Source organism: Arachis stenosperma, chromosome 8 (genome assembly GCF_014773155.1).
Source record: "Arachis stenosperma cultivar V10309 chromosome 8, arast.V10309.gnm1.PFL2, whole genome shotgun sequence".
In the NCBI taxonomy this organism is placed as follows: domain Eukaryota; kingdom Viridiplantae; phylum Streptophyta; class Magnoliopsida; order Fabales; family Fabaceae; genus Arachis; species Arachis stenosperma.
In genome coordinates, this window is record NC_080384.1 from 52,141,105 (window position 1) to 52,149,028 (window position 7,924).

The 7,924-nt window shown below is 35.7% G+C and overlaps 1 long non-coding RNA gene across 1 annotated transcript; it reads left to right on the top strand.

The window, feature by feature from the left end:
- Positions 1-928: 928 nt before the first annotated feature.
- LOC130944052 (uncharacterized) lies at positions 929-1,344 on the top strand. The gene is made up of 3 exons (XR_009071955.1): positions 929-959; positions 1,035-1,121; positions 1,242-1,344. It is a non-coding gene; the product is annotated as an uncharacterized LOC130944052 (long non-coding RNA).
- Positions 1,345-7,924: the final 6,580 nt, after the last annotated feature.

The following is a 7,924-nucleotide window of genomic DNA, read 5'->3' on the forward strand; positions in this document are numbered from 1 at the left end:
GACTCCGGACGATTCGAATATGATGGTTGTTAGGGAACAAACGCCGTCGGAAGCGCTTGCAATGTGAGATATGCAAGAATATTTCAACCTTATAACCTTAATATTTTCAAATATGTTGTTAACCTTTCATTTTTATTCTTGTTTAGAGTCTCGATCCAATTTTTGTGCCGCCATCCCAGCAAACAACCACTGACGCAGATTCCGAACCAACCCCTATGCTACAGATTGAAGGGGCTAGAGAAACGTAAGAAAATAGTATTGGGTGTATATTTGCTTAATGTTTGGGTGTATATTTGCTAAGAGTTTGGGTGTATACTCTTCCTGATCGATTTTGTGCAACTGTGCAGCACTCCTGAAACCCCCAAACAACATCAAGAAACAACACCCAAGCTTCCCCCAGCTCCAACAAAAATGTAAGTTAATTAGACTAGAATCAATCCTTGCTTGTCATCCGTATATTCTTATTCTTACTCTCATTCTTATACATACTGATGCAGTCATCCAAACGCCGAGGACGCTGCTGCCCTGTTGATGATGGCACGGACAGCAAGCTATGTTCCTAAAACAGATCTGCCGATGCCATCATTCAGCCTCGGATTGACAGATTCAAGCCAGGAGGGGCGTCGACGCAGGAGACAGAAAGGGAAATCTTCAGAAACTGCAACTATACTGGAACAATTGGACAGTTTGGTCCAAAAGTTAGCAAAGGGAAGACGAAAGTCCGCAATTCGGAGGGAGACTGGGGGAGAAAGTTCTGCTAAGTTTGAAACACCGGGGGGAACAAATCAAATTCCGGATGATATGAAAGAAAAGTGCTACATCTGGGGGACGACTGAAGGAGGATGCAAAGGGCGATACTAACGAGTTTGAGGAGATATGCACTGTGACTGGCCAAGGGAGTACATTTTGATGAGAACGCACCTTGCATCCTCCAGGCAAACAGTGATATAGAATGTCAGGTAATTTTAGACTAACATTAATGTTTTTACACCAAAGTCAAGTGCAATGGTTATTAATTTAAAATTGATTTCTAGGTTGTATCTGCCATCTGCCTCATCCTAAACCAGAAAAAGGAAAAGAGGTTTCATGCACAAATATACTGTCTCCCCCCAGATATTGTGGTAAGTGTACTTCTACGAACTTTGGTGTATTTTATGCTTGGTTTGGGTGTTTTTTTAGCTTAGATTGGGTGTAAGTTGTTTATGTTCATGTTTTCATTTCTTGTATTGCAATTCTTGCAGAGCATGGCACTTTCTGATCACCCAAAGGGGGAATTCATATCTCCGAAAACGAACAGAGAATTCAGGGTGGAAGCCTACCCCAATTTCATTCCCTTCATAGATAGGAAAAATTAAGTTCGCATCCATATAAGTTTTGTTTCGTAAATTTGTTAGTACGCTTATTTACTTATATGCCAAGTAATAACAGACTGTTGAAATGTGGCAATCTTTCAGATTTTGCTCCTGTTGCCACTCGGGACATTGGTGGTTATGGCTGATAAATACAAGAACGCGGAAATGTCAAATACTTGACCCGCTGCACAAAAAGCTCCAAGCCATGAGAGAAAGGACATTAATAAATTCACTGTAAGTTCCCTCTGTCTTCTTTACTTTAATAGATACGTCTGTTTTGAAAGTTGAGTTGGGTGTATTTCTATATTCAATTGGGTGTATATTCCATATTCAATTGGGTGTATATTCCATATTAAGTTGGGTGTCTTGCAATTGACTCGGTGTATTACTGACTTGTTTGGTATTTAAGGGATATGTATTTTCGAGATTGATAGCATATGCCGGCGGGAAACCTCTCGAAAGGCGAAAAGGAGAAGGAAATTAAAGCCCCATATGTTAAAATTTCAGGCCAAAAAACAAGGTATAGATTTGTGACTCTGAACCTTAAACTTTCCTAAATGAGATTTGTAATTATTTTCGTTTTCAGCTATGACTGCGCTACGTAATGAAGTGGCTTGAGTTAATAGAGCCGGAAAACATTAAAAAGGGGAAGTATGAATGGGATAACTGGACACAGGTAACTGTCTTAGAAGTATATACTCTGTATTACTTTACTGAATTAATATTTCTGTTAAACATAACTACTTTTTAATACTATTTGAGTTGAATAGACAGAGAGATCAGGCAATTAGAGAGAGTAGTGCTATAAGGCTGTCGAAGCCATCCTCTGTATTATTGAGTCCGTTCTGTCAGATTAATTCTGAGGATATAGAAACTGGGTAGTTTGTAAATTGAACAAATGATGTAAATGTTTGCCATTCATTTATTCAATGTATATTTTTTCCCATAGTTAAACTATCTGTGCTAATAAACTGTCTGTGATGTATTTAAAAACTGTATTACAGGTGGTAAAACATAAAGCAAAAAATCAAGGCATACGCATATTATAAATTGTTACACCCAACGCTAGTCTAATAATACACCGAGGTTGAGTAATAATATACACCCAATTGTCTGTGCAGTATTCAAAATGAATGAATTACAACTACTAAAATATGAAAAAAAACATCACTGAAAATACGCCATAACCTGTGAATTTTTACAGCTTTTGTTCTATATGTATCTATATATGTGTCTATATGTAAATTGTCTATTAACAAAAATACACCCAAAGGTAACAGGGATTTACACCCATATCCCTATAACATCACCCAAAGAGTTATCCCTGCTGCTGGTACCCTGAACTGATAATTTATAACTGTCCCTGGTATTGGCTGCTACTTGAATGCGCCGCTGATGCAGCATCAAACAGGTTATCTGAATATAACACTCACATTAGCTAAACAATTAACTAGAAAAATAAACTCAATCGCCACAGATTAAAGAACATCACATTTACCTCGCTTAAAACTTTGTCTTCTCTTCTTTGTGGCATTTGCAATCTGTTTCTCCAGCTTTGAACTAGCCTGTTTTTGGACGTCTCTTGTTCGAATCCTTGGCGGGCTTTGAGCTCATTAACGATTCCAAGTTGGCGTCTTCGTGGGATAAAGAAGATTCCCCTTCCTTTGGCTTTTACTGCTTCCATCTCGGCCATGACGTTGTCGTACGCACGGTGCAGAATTGCAGTCAGCTCCTCTGATTCGGAGGCAAATTCGCAAATATTTGCGAACGGAAAACAAGTTGGTCGAACCTCTTGCTTCTTGGCTCAATTAGTGGCTCATCGTGGCTGCTCTGATGTGTGTGTCGCCTCTTACCTTCTTGCTCCATCGTTCCAGTATGTACCTAGGGGACACTGGCTTACTTGTTCGAAGCTTAACACGCTTAGTGCGTGACGGCACAGTATCCCTCTCGACTCGAATAATAAACATTGGCATTTTACCCGGCTGCAACTGAGTCGTAGGTAACGCGAACTTGTCCAATATTGAGCTGGAAACTTGTTCTCCAACTTCGTATACTGAATAGCCTAGAGCAGAATTCTTAATCTGGTGATGCAATTCGCCTTTCCTCTGAATTGGGCTTGGACTTCCCTAAACTTTGCTTGGGTGTACGCATCTTGAAACTGAGTTTCGATGGGGGATTTGGTTGCACATGGTATGACCGTATGAAAATCTGCAGCATCTGATTCTCTCTCTGCTTGCTCCTGCTTCCGAGGCAATTATCGTACTGTTTGACGAACTGAATGAGCGAGCTGTTACGGGTGATGTACTTGTTAAAAAATGCATGCTCTCGCTCCTTGTGTGCTTCTCATCCCTGCCCAGAAGTGGTGGTCCAGATAGATAGGAACCCATAGTGACGGTCTTCGTACAGATCTGCATAATACACCCAAACACACACTGTAAAATACACCCGAGAGACAGTACAATTTACACCTCTGCTGCAGAATTTAAAAACACATTACCTGAGAGCCACTTGTTGTCCGCAAGACCAAAATTCACCAGAAAATCGTTCCAATTCCTATCGAATGAGTCTTTGCTGTGAGAGTTCCAAACAACATGGCTCATTTGTGTTCGACATCGGCGTGTGCCTGTACCCGTTTAATTTGCTTGGAATCTTCTTCATGATGCCAAATACACCAGCGGTGAACTGTTGGCATACAGGCCTCTAAAGCCCTTTTCATTGATGCGCACTGATCGGTGAGAAACCCTTTCGGAGCGTTTCCTCCCATGCAACGAAGCCAGCATTGAAATAACCATTTGAATGATTCAATTTCTTCGTCTCATCAAAGAGCATCCGAGAAGTGTTGACTGGCCGTGGTGATTCACCCCGACAAAAGAACCACAGACCAAATTATACCTGAAACGAAGTGCCATGGTCCAGAATGCAAAATCATTAGGTACACCCCAACAAATCTTATAATACACCCAATGACACGGCCAATATACACCTCTGCTGCGGATTAGTAAAAATAAATTAATTTAGCATCAAAAAGGGACAGTTTGTTACCTTTGTATTGTAGGTGGTGTCGAATGAAATGACGTCTCCGAAATACTCACAGGCCGCTGCTTCTTGCGTCGGCCCAAAAGGCCAGCTTAATCGATTGATCCTCCTCGAGTTGGAGCTCGAAAAAGAAATTCGGATTCTTCTCTTTCATCCTTAACAAATATTTCCCGAATTCCTTTGCATCTTCTTGTTCAGAAACATTCCGCACTTCCCTGGTAATAATTCCTCACGTCCTTTTCGATGAAATTTAACTCGCGGTGACCCCGGCAGCCGCAACAAATGATTGGTAGGTTTTGCTTGGTCTGATACCGGCCTCGTCGTTATTCTCTATCGTACGACGAATGGACATGCTTAGTTCCCTGTGCTGTTTGAGCATCTCTGCTTGCTTGGACAGCAGGGGTGTGAATGATCCAGCACAACCTTTGAAATGATCCAAGCACCGACTCCTTCAATGTGTGTATATAAATTCTTGCAGGACAGTTTAAACCGGCTGTCGGATTGGTCTTCTCGGTTGGAGATATTTTAGATTTCCATTTTCCCTCTCTGCTACATGTAATCAGTTGATTCTTAATCTCGTTTCCCTTTCTATTTGTGCACCGAACTCTTGTAGAGAAACCTGCAGCCTTGGCGTAGTTCCTGTAAAATTTTCCGGCATCTTCAAGGGTCCTAAAGGTCATTCCGACCTTCGGAACAAGCTCGTCATCAACAACAGAGAGAGGCTGCACAATAAACCGTGTCAAACTGTGAATACACCCATAGATATGATACAAAATACAAATACACCAATCATGTCTTATATGATACACCCGAACCGAAACACTCAACTACAGAATGACTTTAAAGCCATAAACTGTGAATACACAGACTGCAGAATACACCATCTCAAAAACTAAAACACACACAATCATGTCTGATATAACATATAATACAACTGAACACAACAACTCAATTAAAAATAACAAAAAACCAGTAAAGTGTATATACACCCACACTAAGCTAAATACACCCAAAGAAGAGATTGATCTACACCCGCGTCTGCTATAAATTCTAGTAATTAAACAATGTTCAGCAATTTTTAAACAACACAATGCTATACAAATTACTGTAAATCAAACCTCAGGAACTCGTTAGATTCAAATTCATAATCCACATCGCCTGGATTCAGCGCAGAATCTGAGCTTGAAGGATCCATTATCTTCAAACGAGTTCGAACTTTGATTTCAGAAAACAACAAATCAACAGAGAAAACGAAGCTCGAGTTGCAGAGAGAGAAAACAGAACGTAAACGAAGAACATACCAGTTGAGAAAGAGAGGAAAAGATCGATGGAGAAGAATGAGCGAAAACGCGCGAGAAGAAGAACAACCAATCTCAAAATAACGAAACGAAGAAGGAAAATATTTTAATTTGGAAGTTAGATATCTCGGCATATTATATAGCGCGTGTGATCAACGTAGCTGGAGGAGCGAGTATTTTAAATTTATTATTTAATAAACTTGTAAAGCATACAAGCCCTAATGGCTTGTATGCAGAGCTTTTCCGTTCAAGTTAATTGTCATAACTATTAATATAATATATATACTTAAATAAGTCATCAAAAAATTTTGTGTCAAATATTTTTGTTCGTAAAAAAATTTATTATAATAAAATTTTTAAATTTTATAAAAATAAGACATATAAATTTTTATTTTAGTTAAATTCATTATTTTTACTTTAATAAATAGATCTTTAAAAATGTAACGAAAAAATTTATATGTCATATTTTTATAAAATTCAAAAATCTCAATATAAAAAAATTTCTTGAGACAAACTTGTTTTACACAAAATTTTTTAAAAATTTATTTAAATATATATTAAAAAAGTTAAAATTAACATAATGTTTCTGTCAACCATCAAGTTAATGTTGATAATGAAAATCTTGTGTGGACCGTTAACTTCTATGTTTTGATAGCATAAAAAATGTGAATTTAAAATTTCAGTAGAAAATAGGTTTAATTATTCTTGGTACATATAATTTCGTAAAATTTTTAATTAGATTTTTATATTTTTTTTTTTTAGTTGAGTACTTGCATCAAATTTTTTTTTAATTGAATTCCTACATTTTTTTTTCTTTTATTTGAGTCCTTATACCATTTTTTTTTTTTAGTTGAGTCATTATATAATTAAACCAATTCCTACAAAAAAAGATCTAATTGAAAAAAAGTTTAGTGCAAGGACCCAATTAAAAAAAATATAAAGATCTAATTAAAAATTTTACGAAACTATAAGAACTAACCGAATAATTAAACATAGAAAATATTAAAGACTACATCATTTTGGACTTATGATCTTTGAAAATTTGTAGAAAACCAAACTCATGTTGTTAAGTTGTTATCTTTCTCTCAATTAATTTAGGTTAGTCGAGCGGTCAACTCACTCGTTAATTTAAGTAATTATTAGAGGTTTAAATCTCGTCTAATATATACAATAATTTATTAGTCAAACACTCTTAAATAAAACTCAAATCGACAAAAAAAATTATCAACAATAAATCCTAAACAATGGAAAACCTTTTCAACATTTCTCCGTTATTGTTTTTCTATAAACAATGGGTTGCATGTCGCATATGGAATCGAGAAAAAGGAGATTATCAAAACAAGAAAATGGATTTTGACAATTCAAGGGGGGCAAAAAAGTGATGAAATATTTGTTGATGAAGTCAATACAGGATTTAGGGCTAAAGTTTTCAAGTAGATGCAATGGAGTTTAAAGCAATCATAGTTGACTTGTACCCATCAATTTGAGATATATAATATAATAATAAAATAAGACCATGATTATTATGATGAAGTTCCTATAAATATATAGTGGTGGAAAAAGGAAGTAATATTCTTAAATGGGAGCATATGTGTCACAAAATCACTTTGCAATCTTTAAAACGAATGCAATACATATTTTCTATCTTTTTTTTTTTTTTTTGAGTTTAGTGGTCATAATTGCTTCCAAGAAAGTGATATGCTTATCTAATGACTAATGCCATCAATCTTGTCAAATAGTATTTGATTAATAAGGAATAATCCTCATCATACTCAAATTGGACTAATATCCTCCTTAATTATTATTAGCCTTTAAATTTATTAATTTCAAATTTGACCTTTCACAATCTTAAATGTAATTAAGCCTTGTAGCAAATTAGAGAAGTGCTACCCTATGTATTTAAAAAAAATATTATTTACACAAAAAAAATTAGCTATTAAATTAATTATTATATATTTATGTATAAATATATGTATTATTTGATTATTTTTTAATATATATTTTATATAAATAATTAATTTTTTATGTAAATATATGTAATATAATTATTGAAAAAATACATAGGGTTTTGTTGATGAGAAGCTTTTGGATATCTTGTCAAAAAATATTATTCTTTTAATGTATTAAATGTGTTTATTTTTTTTAATGTATACACACATATATAGTTATTTATTATCCATAAAAAATCATGAAAAAATCTTAAACGATCTCTGACAATTATCTCAAAAGATAATGAGG